This window comes from Cryptomeria japonica, chromosome 7 (assembly GCF_030272615.1).
Source record: "Cryptomeria japonica chromosome 7, Sugi_1.0, whole genome shotgun sequence".
Classification (NCBI taxonomy): Eukaryota; Viridiplantae; Streptophyta; class Pinopsida; order Cupressales; family Cupressaceae; genus Cryptomeria; species Cryptomeria japonica.
Window position 1 is genome coordinate 295,407,375 of NC_081411.1, and position 19,022 is coordinate 295,426,396.

Sequence of the window (19,022 nt, forward strand, 5' to 3'; positions counted from 1 at the left end):
TTTAAAATCTATAGTGTATTAGTTAGTATCTAGTACAATAAATTACTCTCATTATATCTTAAAGATTTGATAGTGAACCAAAAATATTATAGCATCCTTTATAGTAATAAATTACAATTATACTAAAATTCAATATTTAAAGATGAGATAGGTATATTTTGAAATTATATTGACCAAAAACACCCTACCCTAGATATTTATTTTTCCTATTCATATAAGTATAATAAAAGGATGTTAGAATTGTTAAAGACACCAACATACTTATAGGGGGAGAATAAACATCCAATAAAACTTAAACCCTTCAGCATAAATTCAAAACCCTTAACCAAAGTATATAAGAAACAATTAAATAAAGTATTCACAATTGCACAATAGAAACTAGATTCAAGTGGAAAACCAAACAAGGGAAAAACCACAGTGACCAAGTTTCTTGGAGCTTTAGTATCCAAATATTTCACATGAATACATATAGGATTACAACTTTGTTTTAGGGCTACAACCCAAGGAAGCTACTTGACTCCTTAAATCAAAACTTTATGGCTACAACCAACTGAAGATCACTACTACATAAAAATAAGAACAATTACAACAAGAGGCTACAACCTTGAAGTACCATAAATGTTTGATGAGATTTTATTGCAATAGTTCTACACCATCAACTACCTTTGCCTCACTGCCTCTAGAAAACTTCTAGACTTATTTGAATATAGATACCTTCAGATCACTAGTTCTGGTATGCATTAATAATTACCACAAACACTTCATAAATATCACAACCACCACACCGTCATACCACTTGTAATTGATTTAATATTTCATTTACATCCTCTTATAGTATCAATAACATTCTCTAGATTGACCAAGTATGATGAAATGTGCACTATATGAGAGGTTGACCCCTACTAAATTAGCAAAGAAAGGAGACCTACTGGAGTGTAATCCAAAAGATAAATAAGACTTTATTCAACTTTGACACTTATTCCCAAGTAGGCACATCCACCTAAGCATCACTCCAAGTGAGCAACGAGGTAGCAAGCAGATGAAACATGTAGCTCTTTACTATTCATCCCAAAAACGCATCTTCCAAGAGAAATTACACATTGCAGTTCACACTAAGACTTATCTTGACCAAAAACATTCTTTCCACATCCTCCAAAGCTAGTAAAAAACTCAAATACATGGTAGGCATGAGAAATTAAGCCTTGCAACCAAGCAACTACAAATCTCCTTGAGTATCATCATTAGACAACATGTGGCCTCATAGAGACAAAAATTTGATGTGTGGATCACATAGAGATATTCCATGAACATTGAACAATATTATAATGTGCTCCTTTCATAATGTCATACCAAAATAAACTAGCACAATAAAGCAGAAATTAAACACCCCATTCCCTATAAGCTAGAAAACATATCCTTGAGATAGAACATTAACAATCATACTTGTGGTACATTTCAATACTTGAAACCTAAACTGAGAAATTGCACAAATATTATAAGCATATACACCAAACTGTAAGAGAAAACAAATAAATACAAAGAAATATAGAGTATTTCTTAGACTAGTCATATAATACAACTAAATTGTCTACACACTATAATTACTAAAAATATTTGTGATAACTTCTATGTCCTAAAAAGATAGAGATACATCTTTCATAGCATGTACATGATAATTTCTAAACTACAAGTCTATATCTTCATCTATAGAGAAATACTCGGCATTCACCTGAGCATTCTCTACTACAACTTCCTACATTATTATACATTCAACAATATGTAGAAACCAAAACATCTTTGTAACATGAATTCTTTATTTGGGAGTAACAAAAGAGATAGAGCAATAGTTTATAGCATGGTCATGATCATCAACATCATATCCAATTCATCATAATACTTCTATACCTTATCTTAATACTTCTAATCATCATCATAATACTTCTAATCCTCATCATAATACTTCTAATCCTTGTCTTAATATGTTATCTTGATACCCATTTACGTAACCTTTATTGATATCAAAGACCAAAAAATAATCCTGTGTTGAAATCAATGACAACCACATGCAAAAGTCTCTTGTTTTTTCATTCATGGAAACACCCTAGATATTCATATTAACGAATAAAGACAAATGGTCTTACCCTAAATTTGCAACAACATACAAGATCCCCCTATTAGCAGCAACCATCTACCAAATCTCCCCGAGTTGTAACCCTCATTATTCCAATAATAAGAATAAATATTTAATTGCTCCCCCTGGATAGATGCACCATTTATGCTTCTATTTGGAAGATGGATGAGCAACAACCCCTAAATTTTATATAAGAGATTTAAATGTATCCTTTGAAAGAACCTTTGTAAAGATATTGACAACCTAATTCTTTGTGGGAACATATTCCAACTTTACTTCCTAAACTATAACCTTCTTTCTCAATAAGTGATACCAGATAATATATTATTGGTTCTTCAATGCACCATAAATTTCTTTGAAATATTAACATGATATTTGTATTGTCAAACAAAAGAGGAATGGGCTCATCATCTGTTACCTTGATGCCTTTTATGGTTTGTTTCATCCAGAACTCTTGGGTGCAACAAGATACTACTACTATATACTTTGTTTTTGTTGTTGATAGGGAGTCCAAGTCTTTCATCTTACTAAACCATGACAACAATCTACTTCCTAAGAAAAAGCCTCCATATATTGTGCTTCTTCTATCATCAACACTACCAGCCCAATTAGCATAAAATGTTTAATACCCTTTGGGTTTCATAATCTACAATCCATATTATGTAGTATTTTTCAAATATCTAAAGATTCTTTTGTCTCCCTTCACATGATTTTCTTTAAGTCATACAACTAAATATACAAAATGCATAATAAGAAGCCAAAATGTAGTCAAATATAGTAGGCAACCAATCATATATCTATACCAAAATTGAACAGAAAGAGATGATTCATCATCCGTACTCAAGTGACAACTTATTGCCATGGGAGTGCTCACTAGTTTTCATTGTTCCATACCAAACCTATTCAACATCTTCTTAACATATTTACTTGCGAAATAAAAATACAATCGTCTAATTGATAAAATTGAAGTCCAAGAATGAATGAAAACTCACCTAGTATAGAAAATTCAAATCCTTTCGACGTCTCTTCAACAAACCTCTTACACATTGCATCATCTCCACCAAATATTATATATCATCAAGATATACAACAACAATAATAAATTTTTCATCCTCAATTTTTATATAAAGATTATTGTCAGTACCACCTTTATTAAAATCTTATTGATATAAATACTTGTCTAATCTTGTATAAAAAGCCTTAACATCTTCTTTGAGCCAATATAATGGCTTCCTGAGTTTTCATACCATATTTTAGTTTTTTATTATCTTAATTCATTAGGTTTTTCAATACAAAATTATTCCTCTATGGCACCATTTAAAAAGGAAGATTTTACATTCATCTAATATAGTTTGAAGTATTTTTCATTCATATAAAAAGTAGGAAACATTTAGATAGCTTCCATTCTTGTCTTCGAAGCATATATCTCCTCATAATAAAAAATCCCTTCTACGTGTGATATTATAGATGTCCTAAGGAGTCATATGGAGTCCTAAGGGATCATATGGTGTTCTAACACGTGTGGCCCCTGAGGACCCCATATGACCCCTTAGGATACCATATGACTCTTTAGGAAATCTCTCTCTCTCTCTCTCTCTCTCTCTCTCTCTCTCTCTCTCTCTCTCTCTCTCTCTCCCCTTATCTCCCTAGCCCTCTCTCTCTCCCTATCCTAAAAAAAGTTTCAAATATTTATCTTCTCCCCCATCTCTCTCTAAAACCATTTACCCTTCTCTCCCTATGTCTCCCTCTCCCTTTCCCCCCCTCTCCCTATCTAGATTACTTTCCCCTTATTCCTTGCCAACCATCTCTCTCTCTCTCTCTCTCCCTATCCTAAACAAGGTATCAGATATTTATCTCCTTCTCCCCCATCTCTCTCTAAAACCCTTTACCCTTATCTCCCTATCTCTCCCTCTGCCTTACCCTTCTCTCCCTATATCTCCCTCTCCCTTTCCCCCCCCCTCTCTCTCTCTCTCTCTCTCTCTCTCCCTCTCTCCCTCTCTCTCCTAAACAAAGTACCAGATATCAGATATTATCCAATATCATATATCTTTTATTATTAATATATTAATAAAAGTATTAATAATATATATTATTAATATATTTAATATATAGATTTATATATTATAGTATTTATATAACATGTATATTATATATTAATATATTTATATAATGTATAATAATATATTATATATGAATATATTAATACTATACAATTTTTTTAAATTTTATTCATAATAAAAAATTAAAAAAACATACATCAAATTAATACCGGATATTTGATTCTATCAAATTAATACCGGATATTTGATTCTATCAAATATCCGATATTAATCTGATATCCGATTTCTCTGACAAAAATTTGAAATCTTGGTATTTGGCTTGGGATTGCATTGGCAGTTGGCTAGGAAATGCCAATCTTGGAAAGTCAACATAAAAACATGTTTTTGAGTATTCATTGTTTTCTTAGACTTCACTATGGTGGCTGACAACTTTTTTTCTAGCCGAAATTGATGAAATGAAAAGGAATTTTTAAGGACATTCTTAGCTTTCCAATAATATAAGGTTTGTCTTATTTTGACTTCAATAAATAATTATTATTTATTTTCTAATTGAATTTTGATTAAAGTCTTGATTGATAGGTTGATTGAGAAACACCCATAACTTTCAAATGGTATCACATTTTTTGAATCAGAAAGATGCATCACATTCTATGGTTTGTCTGCTCTAGGATATATAAATTTTAGACCAAGTTAAGGTGGTCATACATATGAGTTTTTGAATATTAAGTTGTAGTAAAAAATTCATAAAAACCAAATTACAAAAAAATATGTGTCACATCCAGACATGAGTCTATTACTTATATTAAAAATCTTATAATAAATTATTATGATTTGATTGTGGCTAGGGTGGTTATACATACACCTACTTATCTTTTTCCTAAAATTTAAGTACTACTGCATTGAAATTTCAAATTTTCATTAAATAGATTTTTTTTCCAGAAAACAACTAGTAGCCTAGAAACTGTTGGGAAAAATGGTGTCTCAACCTTGCATTTATGCGAGGTTACTATTTATAGTAAGTTTTTATTTGAGCACGAAATGGTGCGAAACTCTCCCTGAAGCTTCTGGTTGGCTAGATAAGCATTCCGGTAAAGTTGCGTCGCAAGGTCACAGCTAGTTTTGAAGATATTAAAGTTTTCATCTTGGAGGGGTGCAATAAAATGTTTAAACTTAATTTTGGGGACTTTAGAGGCTCCGAAATGCCCTGAAAAGTTGCCGTAACCGGCGAAGCGGGTTACGAGGTGATAGAGCACTTCGCGAGCTTTCCGGCGCTTCAAACGGTTCGTCAATCGGACACCCGGTTCTCAAGTTATGGCCTCCGGAAGTTTGTACTCCTGAAATAGAAAAAATAATTTGTATCGGATACATAAATGAGCTGTAAAAGGGAGCGACACGTGTTGATGTGTGCTTTAACATGTCATAGAAGGGAGATAAGGTCGGCTACACCTTATTGGGTGGTTTTCGCCCATGGTTTTGTAATACCGTTTGACGGTTTCTTGTGTTGTATCTCCTATTTATGAGGTGTGTGAGATAGAGGTTGTGTGTAAGAGTCCTATGGCTATTGAGTTGCCTCTGAATCTCTGATTAGTGGTACTCCTGCGAAGAGCTTGCTCTGCAAGTATTTTGTAATCTGTTTTTGATTGCTGAATAAAATATTGAGCTGCTTTTGGAGGGTGGGGTTTTTCTCCCGAAAGGGTTTTCCCCACGTAAATCATTGTGTTGTGGTATGATTGCTATTATATCTATTTCTATTTTCTGTAACTGTTGTAATGATCTGAAAAAGTTTTGTATTACCCTCCTCTCAAGGTTAGTGTAGGAAGTTGTTTCCGCTACTTTACTTCCTTACAAGTGGTATCAGAGCCTGATCACCTTTGGTTTCAATTGTGGGCAGTTGGGTTTTTTGAACTAATCCAGATTTGAGTGGGAGCTTGTGCAGAAGACACTTTTTGATCTTGTTGCAGGAATATTCAGATGGCGAGTTCGTCAGGGAGAATAGAGGTGGAGAAATTTAATGGAAGTAATTTTGAGATGTGGAAGCTGAAGATGGAAGATCTGCTGATAGATCAAGATCTTTGGGATGCTGTTGATGCGAATGTCCAAAGGCCCTCAGATCCTACTGCGGCAGCTCAGTATGATGTTATGGACCGAAAAGCCAAGGGTCTAATCAGACTGTGCCTGGCAGACTCTGTTCTAATCAATGTCCATGAAGAGAACTCTGCAAAGAAGCTATGGACTAAGCTTGGTGAGATGTATCAAGTGAAATCTTTATTAAATCAAATTTTCTTAAGAAAGAAATTGTATTCCTTAAAGATGGAAGAGGGTGGACGAATTGCAGACCACCTAGAAGCATTCAATATGATTGTGGCTCAATTAGTATCCGTCGGTGTTAAGATGGACGAGGAGGAAAAATGTCAGATCTTGCTTTGCTCTTTGCCTGATTCGTGGGATTCTCTTGTTATGGCTATCGGTAGTACTTCTGTTGTTTTGAAATCTGAAGACGTGGTGGGTGCCCTACTCGGTGAAGAGATGCGAAGGAAGGTATCCATCAGTTCAAAGGAAGCCCTAACCGTTCGTGGAAGACCTAAGGAGAAAGGCAAGAAGAATGAGAAGCGCGGCAAGTCCAAATCCAAATGGAGGTCGAAATCTCCTGGAAAGTCCAAAGTCATTTGCTGGAATTGCGGTAAACCGGGTCACATCCGTAAGGACTGCAAAGAAGAAAAGAAGAAGAAAAAGAAAAAGTTCGATTCTGATTCTGAGTCCGACAAGGAAGATGGCGATGCATTTATTGCGGCTTTGGCGACTCATGCAGGTAATGATGCCTGGCTAATTGACTCAGGTGCATCTTTTCATATGACTTCCAATAGAGATTGGTTTTCTGAATATGAAGGATTTAATGGAGGTAAGGTGTACTTGGGTGATGATTCACAACTAGACATTGTTGGTCGAGGTAAAGTTAGAATCAGGTTTTTTGATGGTAGAATAAAAAGGATTAATGGTGTGCTACATATCCCTGGATTAAAACGAAACCTGTTATCTGTGAGCAAACTGATAGATGCAGGTGTGCAGGTAGTCTTTTCTGAAGCAGGATGTAAGATGATTAAGGGTGCTATGGTAGTTGCTAGAGGTGTCAAGTTTGGCACTTTGTATAAGCTTGAAGCATACACTGTTGAGTGTAATAGCACTTCTGTAAAAAGTAAATCTGCGGATACTTCACTGGAAGATTTGAAGGTTTCACCTTCAGCAGATGGAAATGGTTTTTGGGTACCTAAGGGTGCTCTTTCGTCTGAAGCAAAGTTACCTGCAGAGAAGACTATGTTATGGCACCAGAGACTTGGCCACATTGGAGAAAAGGGTCTAAGGACCTTGAAAAATAAAAACCTTGTTGAAGGTTTGAATGACTGTAACCTTGACTTTGATTTCTGTGAGCATTGCATTTATGGAAAACAAAACCGCGTTCAGTTTTACTCGAGTTCTCATAAAACTTGTGGTGTTTTGGATCTTATCCATTCTGATGTGTTTGGTCCAGTAGATGTCTCTTCGATTGGAAAATCCACATATTATGTTTCATTTATTGATGATTTTAGTAGAAGGACATGGGTTTATTTTCTAAAGAGTAAATCTGAAGTTTTTAGTCGTTTTAAAGAATTTAAAGCAATGGTTGAGTTGCAGACTGGAAAGAAAATAAAATGTTTGAGAACTGATAATGGCGGTGAGTTTTGCTCTAATGATTTTGATAGATTCTGTAAAGACTGTGGAATTAACAGGCAGAAGACAACTCCGTATTCTCCACAACAGAATGGAGTTGCAGAAAGAATGAACAGGACACTGATGGAAAAGGCTAGGAGTATGATGAGTGGTGCTGGTCTTGAACAAAAGTTTTGGGCTGAAGCTGTTGCCACTGCTTGCTACCTGATTAACAGGTCTCCTACATCAGCTCTTGTTGATAAAACGCCTATGGAAGCATGGTCAGGTCACAAGCCTTCATTGAGACATCTTAGAGTTTTTGGTTGCGAGGCATATGCACATGTGCCAAAGGAGAAGCGAACAAAGTTGGAGAACAAGGCTGTGAAATGTATCTTCATCGGGTATAGTTATGGTGTGAAAGGATACAAGCTTTGGGACCCTGTTGCACAAAAGGTAATTCACAGTAGAAGTGTTATTTTTAGAGAAATTAAGTCTCCTTCTGTTACATTGCAGCCAGAACAGACTAAAAAAGAAGATGTGATTCAACTTCCTTCTACACCTGAAAGAGTTGAATCAAGACCCCTAGATAGGCAAGAATTTGAGGAGAGCTCGTCTAGCTCTGAATCTTCAGAAGAGGAGGAAGAACCTCCAACTCAGCTTGTTCGAAGGTCTACAAGACATAGACAACCACCTGAAAGGTATTCACCTGATGATTGGAGATGTATTTTTGCTCTGAATAGTAGTGTGGATGAACCGAAATCTGTAGAAGAGGCATTAGGTATGAATGATGCAGAATCCTAGAAGATTGCTATGGAGGAAGAAATGGCAGCTTTGAAAAAGAATGATACATGGGATCTTGTACCATTGCCTGAAGGACGAAAACCTGTTGGTTGTAAATGGGTGTTCAAGAAAAAGATTGGTTCAGATGGAAGCATTGAGAAGTATAAAGCAAGGTTGGTTGCAAAAGGCTACTCTCAGGTTGAGGGTGTTGATTACGGTGAGATATTTTCTCCTGTTGCAAAAATGATGTCCATTAGATTTTTGCTTTCTATTGCTACTGCTTATGATTTAGAGGTTGAGCAAATGGATGTGAAAACTGCTTTTCTTCATGGTGATTTAGAGGAAGATATTTATATGACACAGCCGGAGCACTATGTGGTGAAAGGCAAAAGTAATTTGGTCTGTAAATTGAAGAAATCTTTGTATGGCCTCAAACAAAGTCCTAGGATGTGGTACCAGAAATTTGATACATATGTGTTGAGTTTGGGATTTGAACGTTCTAAATCAGATCACTGTGTTTATTATAAATCTTATGGTGATCATTTCTTATTCATTGCATTGTATGTTGATGATATGTTATTCATTGGTAAAGGGAAAGGTATGATTTCAGAATTGAAGTCTCAGCTCGCTGCTAAATTTGAAATGAAAGATCTTGGTGCAGCAAAGCATATTCTTGGGATGGAAATTAGAAGAGATAGGGCGAACAGAAAGCTATGGCTAGGCCAGAGTAAGTATGTGAATTCAGTGTTACAGAGGTTCAACATGCAGAATTGTAGACCATTGAGTGTTCCTTTTACAGTTGGAACGAAACTATCTGTTTCAGATTGTCCTACATCCCCATTGGAGATGGAAGACATGAGCAGAGTGCCTTACCAGAGTGCAGTTGGAAGCTTGATGTATGCTATGGTCTGTACTAGACCAGATATTGCCCAAGCAGTGGGAGTACTTTCTAGATATATGTCTAATCCTGGTAGAGTTCATTGAGATGCAGTCAAAAGAGTCTTCAGATATTTGAAGGGTACTTTAGAGTATTCTTTGTGTTATCATGGTAATTCAATTGGAGACATGACTTCCCTTGATATCCATGGTTATGTGGATTCAGATTGGGCAGGTGATATTGATAGCAGAAGATCCACCAGTGCTTATGTGTTTACTTTGTTTGGTGGTGCAATTAGTTGGATGAGTAAGCGACAGGCTGTGGTTGCTTTATCCACTACTGAAGCAGAGTATATGGCAGCTACTCATGCTTGTAAAGAGGCCATTTGGCTTAAGAGACTGTGTTCGGATATTGGAATAAAACAAGGTACAGTGACAGTTTACTGTGACAGTCAGAGTGCAATTAGCCTAGCTAAGAACCCGACATTTCATGCCCGGACCAAACATATTGATGTTCAGTATCATTTTGTTAGAGATATGGTCGAAGATGGTAGGGTGAAGCTGGTTAAGGTGGACACTTTGATGAATGTTGCAGATGCTTTAACTAAGGCAGTGAGCACAGACAAGTTCAGATGGTGTTTAGAGTCTATGGGCCTTATGGCCCCTAGCAATTGATTCATTGTGTTGACATTCCCTTCCGCTCATGCAAGGTGTTCGACAAGTGGGAGATTTGTTGGGAAAAATGGTGTCTCAACCTTGCATTTATGCGAGGTTACTATTTATAGTAAGTTTTTATTTGAGCACGAAATGGTGCGAAACTCTCCCTGAAGCTTCTGGTTGGCTAGATAAGCATTCCGGTAAAGTTGCGTCGCAAGGTCACAGCTAGTTTTGAAGATATTAAAGTTTTCATCTTGGAGGGGTGCAATAAAATGTTTAAACTTAATTTTGGGGACTTTAGAGGCTCCTAAACGCCCTGAAAAGTTTCCGTAACCGGCGAAGCGGGTTACGAGGTGATAGAGCACTTCGCGAGCTTTCCGGTGCTTCAAACGGTTCGTCAATCGGACACCCGGTTCTCAAGTTATGGCCTCCGGAAGTTTGTACTCCTGAAATAGGAAAAATAATTTGTATCGGATACATAAATGAGTTGTAAAAGGGAGCGACACGTGTTGATGTGTGCTTTAACATGTCATAGAAGGGAGATAAGGTCAGCTACACCTTATTGGGTGGTTTTCGCCCATGGTTTTGTAATACCGTTTGACGGTTTCTTGTGTTGTATCTCCTATTTATGAGGTGTGTGAGATAGAGGTTGTGTGTAAGAGTCCTATGGCTATTGAGTTGCCTCTGAATCTCTGATTAGTGGTACTCCTGCGAAGAGCTTGCTCTGCAAGTATTTTGTAATCTGTTTTTGATTGCTGAATAAAATATTGAGCTGCTTTTGGAGGGTGGGGTTTTTCTCCCGAAAGGGTTTTCCCCACGTAAATCATTGTGTTGTGGTATGATTGCTATTATATCTATTTCTATTTTCTGTAACTGTTGTAATGATCTGAAAAAGTTTTGTATTACCCTCCTCTCAAGGTTAGTGTAGGAAGTTGTTTCCGCTACTTTACTTCCTTACAGAAACTACATTCAATTTTCTACAGATTCTCTTCTTACATGTTTTTAAAATAATGTTCATAACTTATTGAACTTTTTACCATAATTTGCCTAACTCTATTTTTCTGAAATTTCATTGCCACTTAAGAGCTTGTTTTGACTAACCATGATCCTACACATACCCTAGTACAAATTGCCCATAGATATTTGTGCTATGATTAATGAGGATATTAAAATCTCTAAGTCCTCAAGATTTAAAAATTGTCTTTTTTGTTTGTTGAAGGAACACAAGTGGACCACTGAGAGGGGGGGGTGGTGGGGGGGGTGAATTAGTGGTAATCAAAAACAAACTTTCTAAAAGATCAAATCTATAAGGTTAGAGATAAAGCAACTATGAGCAAGGATGTCAAACTATCCAACACACACACACAAAGAAGGAACACCCACAACACAAGATATATGAGGAAAACCCACGATGGCGAAAAACCTCGGTGAGAAATGTTGCTAAAGTCTATTGCTCTAATCCAACCTCAGTGAAAATGTTTGAGTACAATATTTATGGGGACCAACCCAAAGGAGCACCAACCCTTGATATGAGCACCCACTCAGATGATTAAAATAGAAAAGGTTTCAACAACAAATTGAGTACCTTGTTACAAATTATGTTTTATAACATAGACCCCAGAATGAATCTACTCTTTTCTACACATAGACTTTGTCCTTCGCTCTCAAGTTTCTTCTTTCTACCTTTAAGTCTCTTCTTTTCATCACATCTTTCTATCTCTCTGTATTTTGCACCTGTAAAGGGGAAATTTTGATTTGGCAATTTGCAACATAGAGGGAGGAATCACCAAATCGATTTTCACTTGATGGGGGGAGATTTCCTTTACATTAAAAAGAGAGGAGGAATCCCCTATATTCAACCACAAATTAGATAAGGACTAAATACTAAGTGGATTGATATATTATGATGTGTTTTTCCCTCTTTTGTAAGTTGAAATGCTAATTTAGGGTTAAGTGCTGAACTTGAAGACAAAACTGAGAAAATACCAAGCTACAAGTTCGCAATTCAGTCGTGCACCGAGATCGGAGAAATATAAGCTGATTCAGATCTGCCCCACGAAAATGACTCAAAAAAGAAGGGATCGTGGCGTTGCCTCTTGGTCCCTTGAAGTTTTTGGGCGTCAAAAAGGGTTTTTTCGTCTCTATGTCTAAAGATTATTTCCACAAGTACAATTGTGTAACTATTTCCTACACACAGAAAGAAAGGGAAATAGGTTGGGAATAAGGGTTTGCCTTCTCTCAAACCCCGATTTTTGAATTAACCATGAAATTGAGATAAATGTAATTGAAATGACTAAAAGGAAATGTTCTCCTTTTGAGCGAGATGTTGAATTATGACTGAAAATAAAGTGATTATACCTCCTTATGAATTTTTGCTTGCCTCCACATGGAATTAGGGCTTCATGAAATAGGATGTAGATCTACACTTCAATGCTTGATCCTTGACTTTATTGTTGCTCCAAGGCTTGAAGGAAGATTGAATATGCTCAATTTCTCTTGAATTATTGATTGCTTGAGTGCTTGATGGATGCTTGATCTCTTGTGTATTCATGTGATCCTCAAATGAGATGGTAAATCCTCTTTATATAATTTTTCAGTTGGATTAATTAGCTAATTTTTTGACATAGAACAACATGGAGAGGAGAATCTCACTCAAACTTGAAATCTACTAGGGTGCTACGCCCTAATCCTGCTTAATTTTGGGGCTAAGATCAAGTGTAGAATAAGTGTGAGATTGAAAATTTTGGCATTTGTGATGTGCAAGAGCATAATGAGGTCTTCAAGCAGGCCAAGGGGCGCAAACACTAAGGTGAAGACCCAAATGTAGTCAAAAATTGCAAGGGGTGCGATTTGAGGATACTACATTTAGCCCCCACTTTAGCAAGAGTATGAAGTCAATTATACTCTCGGTAAAGTAAAAAAGGTTCAAGTTGAAAGACTTTTGCCAGGTTGTCAAGGAGGCAAGGTACACCAAGCCTGCAATGGACTTTAGGACCTCACAACTTTAATGACAAGGTAAAAGAGAAGATCATGAGAGAGAGAAAGAGAGAACTATGACTGCAACTAGTAAGGTTCTCTTACTATGAGTCATGAACAAAAAGATACCAAAAATTACAAAGAAAAAGCAAAGTAGCTTTAAGTATCAAGATATGCCCCCATGTTAAAATGATTGTGTATGCCTTATCGGGATTAATTTCTTTAAGTTAGGATACAAAAATACAAGAACGTTATCACAATAATTTAGCCCCCAAGAGAGGAAAAATCAAAGGATAATGATCAAAAAACACAAAAAACATGGTGGTTTCAACTAAGTTTGGAGTCAGTATGATTTTTATGATAACTCATGTCTATCATGTATATATATGCACATAATTGTCCTTATCCCCCAGAGAGATGAAACCACCATGGAAGAAGGGAACACGTGTCTTTTGAGTCAACATGGGAGAGACCAAAAGAGATCTCAACTATTTGCATCGTCCTCATGTAGACAACACTAGCGACAACAAATAGAAGAATGGAGAGATAAATAGAATAAGGTCACAAACAAGCAAGAGAGGAGAGATGGAGAATCTATAGTCCCAATGAATCTAATCAAGGACATCATCTTCCCCCAATCTTTCACATCATTGTTTCAGGAAGGTGGACAATATGCAAGAGGAGCGACATTGAGCACAATAGATTAAGCTATCACAAGTTCCAAACAAGGACCATGCTCTAATGATGGATTACTTTGTCTATTACTAGGAGCTAGGATTAATGCTTTTGAAAATTATTTAGATAAATAATTGTCAACATCAACATATTCATATTCATCATAAAAAATATTAGGATCAACATTTTCATTATTAACAACATACTCACCTATTTCTTCATCAAGATTAATAATAATAGGAGCTCTAATAGGAATAGAATTTAAACCATCATTAGTTTTAAGCATTTTGCATCTCAGAGAGTTAGGTTGAGCATCCTCATTAGGAGAAAATGAAATTATGTCAATAGTTGGTGTCTTGGGAGAAGAAATAGTTAGGGAAGTAAGTTCACGAGCTTGAGCACGATGTCTCCATCGTCATTCTCTTGCAGAATGGTTTCGTTTAGTTTTAGCTAAGGGTTGTGAAGGTTTAGGTTCATCAGGTATAGGCTTGTTTTTTTTCCTTTAAGGAAGGATGAATTCGTTGAGTTCTTTTAGGTTGAACAATAGGAGAGGCTATTCGCTTCTCTTTGTAAGATATAGGAGGCAGAACTGCACCATATAAAGGAGGAATGAGAGGTGTAGGAAGGAGACAGGGTCCATCATGAGGAGGAGGGATAGGTCTACCATTAGGAGTAATAGATTGACACTTGGGAGGAGGAGAATTTATATTCTTGGGAGGAAGAGTGGACTCATCCATAGGAGAAGGAATAGATTTTTCCTTAGGAAAAAGAATATCTCTTTCCTTAAGAGGAAGGATAGTCTTATCCTTAGGAGAATAAATAGATGCCTCTTTAGGAAGAAGATTATTTCTTTCCGTAGGAGGATGAATAATCTTGTCTTCAAGAAGAGGTATATGATCATCCAGAGGAAGGCTAAGTGTTGGATTTCTAGGTTTACTCAATGACAAAATAATCTCAATTTTCAATTTCTGATAAGATTTAAAGAGATTATCACTTATAGGTTGAAGAGGTTGGAATTGTTTAGACAAAAAATAATCAATACAAACATATCCACGCCTCACCGTAGGTTGATATATGCTATAATTAATAGATTATTTTATCATTATGAGGAAATTTCAAACACTTATGAACATTAGAAGTGATCGCTTTCATGGAAGAAAGCCAAGGATGTCCCAACTTCAAAAAAATTGATCGGATATAAGAATGATAGAAAATTTAACATCTAAGCACTTAGTGCCAACGTCAATATGAAGTGTGATAGAACGAATAGAAGGACAAGAGAATCCATCGAAAAATTTAACTACCACATCAGTAACATCATATATCACTTTATGCAATTTCAAAGTATAAAGATTTTATTCAGTCATCACATTAACCATGTAAGTTGGATCAATAGGCACTCCTTGAGAAGGTATGCCTTTGATTTTTATAGTTATATATAATGGGCCATTAGATGCTTCAGTAGTCTCACCATGATCAAATGCAATGCACAAGTCCTTAGGAGGTTCTTTTTGATCTACAAGGCTCACCATATTATTAGACAAAAGGCCAACATCATTGGGAGAGAAGGCAAGATGATCGGTCTCAATCACATTAGTGGAATGGGAAGGTAAAGGATCAGTGAAAATTTGAAGGTTTTGATTAGGAGGTGCTATGGATTTGTTTCCTTTATCATTCACAGTAGGAACACAAATATGGTATTGTTATCAATCAAGTCTTGGATCTTACTTCTCAAAGAAAAATAATTTTTAGTGTCATGATCGGGTTGCCGATGGTATTGGAAAAAAGCTTTAGAATCAAAGTAAGGTGACGATGTCTTAGATGGATCAATTGGTTTGATAGGGGGAAGTTTCAACACATTCCTTTGTAACAATTGAGACTTAATAGTATGCAAATTTTCATTAAGAGGAGTGAATACTTTTCTAAAGTATTTGGACAAAGGAGGCACACCTGTTGTATCTACCACTTGTTGTTGTTGTCATTGAATTTGATGAATTCCTTATTCGGTTTGAGTTTCACAAAAGGTTGTTGAGCACTTTCACCCTTATCACTCAAAGTCATTGAAGAGGAAGACTGTATTGGAAACACAGTTGTCATTGCACCAAAAGATTGACTTTTTAATGCTCGATACAACTACTAGACTTATAGAATCCATAGGAGAAAATTAAGCCATGTCACAAACCTGAGCGTTGCGTTGTACAACACAAGGAGACCAAGGACACACACCTTACAGAAATCCTCCCAAGTGAAAGCAAGGGGTTTGAACCAGTGACCAAGATCTAATACCACTTCTTGGAAACACGGTTGTCGTTGCACCAAAAGATCGACCTATTAATGCCTGATACAACCACTAGACATAGAATCCATAGGAGGCGGTTAAGACATTTCACAAATGAGAGAGTTGCATTTCACAACACAAGAAGACCAAGGGCACACACCTTGCAATATATTGTTCCAATTGACTCATGGTAAGATGATAGTTGTGAAGTATTGCGCACAATTGCGTAAAGGAAGTAAAATCAGAAAAGAGAAGTTTATCCCTACCATCTTTTTGTAAATTAGCACTAAAAATATTTTAAATATCTTGATCAAGCACATGAAAAAAAATTTATGAATACAAATTCTTATATATACCAATAAATTTAGTAACTTTTTATTTCACACCTTGCTTAAAATGCATCAAATCAATCAAAGTGATTTTAGGACCAATATTATTGTGAAATTCTTGAACGAAAGCATTAGCCAATTGTTGAAAATAAGTAATAAAATAAGGAGGCAAAGAACAATACCATTGAAAATCTTTATCCCTTAATGTTATAGTAAACAATTTAGCCAACAATCTTCGATCATGAGCAAAGTCACTACAAAATGTTTGAAATGTTTAACACGAGTCAAGGGATCATCTTTTCCATTATAAAGCTCCAATTGAGGGACTTACACATTTTTAGGAGGGACAACTCAAAAAAATTCATTGGATAATGGGCTCGCTACATCAAATGTGGGCATATTATACTTAGATTGATTCATAGAAGCTATTTGTTGTTGTCAGGAAGACATTGTTTGAGCTAGACAGTTGATGGTAGCTTTGGTAGAAATTGGACACGTTGAATTGATAAGGAGGGGTAACATTGTCAAATAAAGAAAGGGGTTGAGAATAAGGAGGGATGTTGGTATAGGAAGGCGAGGGTTCAAAATAAGGAGGTGGAACATTATGATAGGTAGGTATGTTAGATGATCGGGTAACAAATGGAAGACTCATGGTAGGAGGAATGAAAGAAGAGGAGTTTCCTCCTTGACTAAAATTCATAGGTATAGGAGAAGATTGGGTAACAAATTGAAGACTCATGGTAGGAGGAATGAAAGAAGAGGAGTTTCCCCCTTGACTAACATTCGTAGGTATAGGAGAAGATTCGGTAACAAATTGAAGACTCATGTTAGAAGGAATGAAAGAAGACAAGTTTCCCCCTTGACTAACATTCATATGTATGACGTTTTTTGTAGAGGTATCCATGATGTTTGATGTAAATGTGTGAACACTAGCCATAGGAGTATAAAAGGAATGGAATGATTAACCTAACTAGGAGGTTGTGTATAGCCTAGGGCTTCAACATAACTCTTCATAGGAATAATATTAGAGTCAACAATATGAGCAATACCATGCAAGATATCAACACCAAGTTTATCACTTTGAACCATTCTTTTTAATCCTTCAATCAATGGGAGGGCCTCACTTTTGAGGTATTGTTGACTCATCCATTATTGAAGATTTTCAAATTGATTGTCAATCTTCTCCATTTTGTCAACGAATACCCTAGTTAGTGATTCCTCCACATCATGAGAATTATCTAAAGAATGGGGATAGACATGGACATTTGTATGATTGGAAGAACCACCAATATCCTCATGGAAAAAGTTATTCAAATTAGGCTCCATCTCCTCAGTAACTAAACATTGGGAGACCTTAATTCTACAACTTCTTCTCATGGGGATATTATAGGCTGAACTAATAGTAGTAAAACTCATGCGCTAAGGGAGGGAAATTGAAAATTTGAAATTTGAATTTTGGAATCTAAGTTGCAAAAATAATTGAATAATGCAAAATTCTAGGAAAAATGATTACTCAATTAAATGAAGAAATTGATTGAAATCTCAAAGAGAAATAATGCAACCTCTTAGGAAATTTAGATTTAAAATTAGAGCTTTGCTAAAATAACCTCTTAATTTAAAATTAAAATTACCTACTAGGAGATAAAAATTTAAAATTCGCGTTGAAAATAACCTCTTAATTTTAAAATTTAAATTGGAAAGTATGATGTTGAAACCCCAACTTTTTTTTCGACCTTATACCGACCTAAAATCAATATAATTTCACAATTCTCTGGATTAAAGTAGTAAAATACCACCAAAACAAGCTCCCAAAATTCAGGGAGAAAAAGTTGGGACCAAGAGACTGCCTCTTGGTCTGACCAAGTTTTTGCCAAATTTTCAAGGAAGTAAGATATTGTGATTCTAAAGAAAATTCTAGAAGGATGTGGAAATACAAGATGTCTAGATGTGCGAAATCAGGCCTTGAAAGTCAAAATGGGACATAATTAGGGTATTTAATGATATGATTATTTGAAATAATAAAATCAAAAGGGGCACACTTAAGGTTAAGGGCCCTATTTTATGATGTGGAGGGGGATAAAAGAAGGATTCAGATTTAATTAAATTAATTAATTAAATTCTTAAAGGGAAATTAAAAAATTGGAAAATACACAAGATTAATTTAATTTTAAAAATTAGGGTTGTTGCATTAGCCACTTAATTTTAAAATTGAAGTTTGAAATTAAAATTTGTTCAAATATTTTAATTTTGAATTTTTATTGAAATTAACAACCAAATTTGAAGAGGGAAATTCAAAATTTAAACAACCCACAAGCTCAATTTTTAAATTAAAAATTAGGGTTTTCGAAATCAACCACTTAATTTTAAAATTTTAATTTAAATTTGAACATGTAGATGAAAATTTGAATTGTAAAATTTAAGAGCATTCAGTTCTAAAACAATTAACACAAATTATGCAATTCATAAGCTCAATTTTGAAAATAAAAATTAGGGTTATTAGTGAAATTAACCTTTAAATTTTTTAAGTTTGCATGGAAATCCAGCTTGCAAATGAAAATTTGAATTTTAAATTGCAT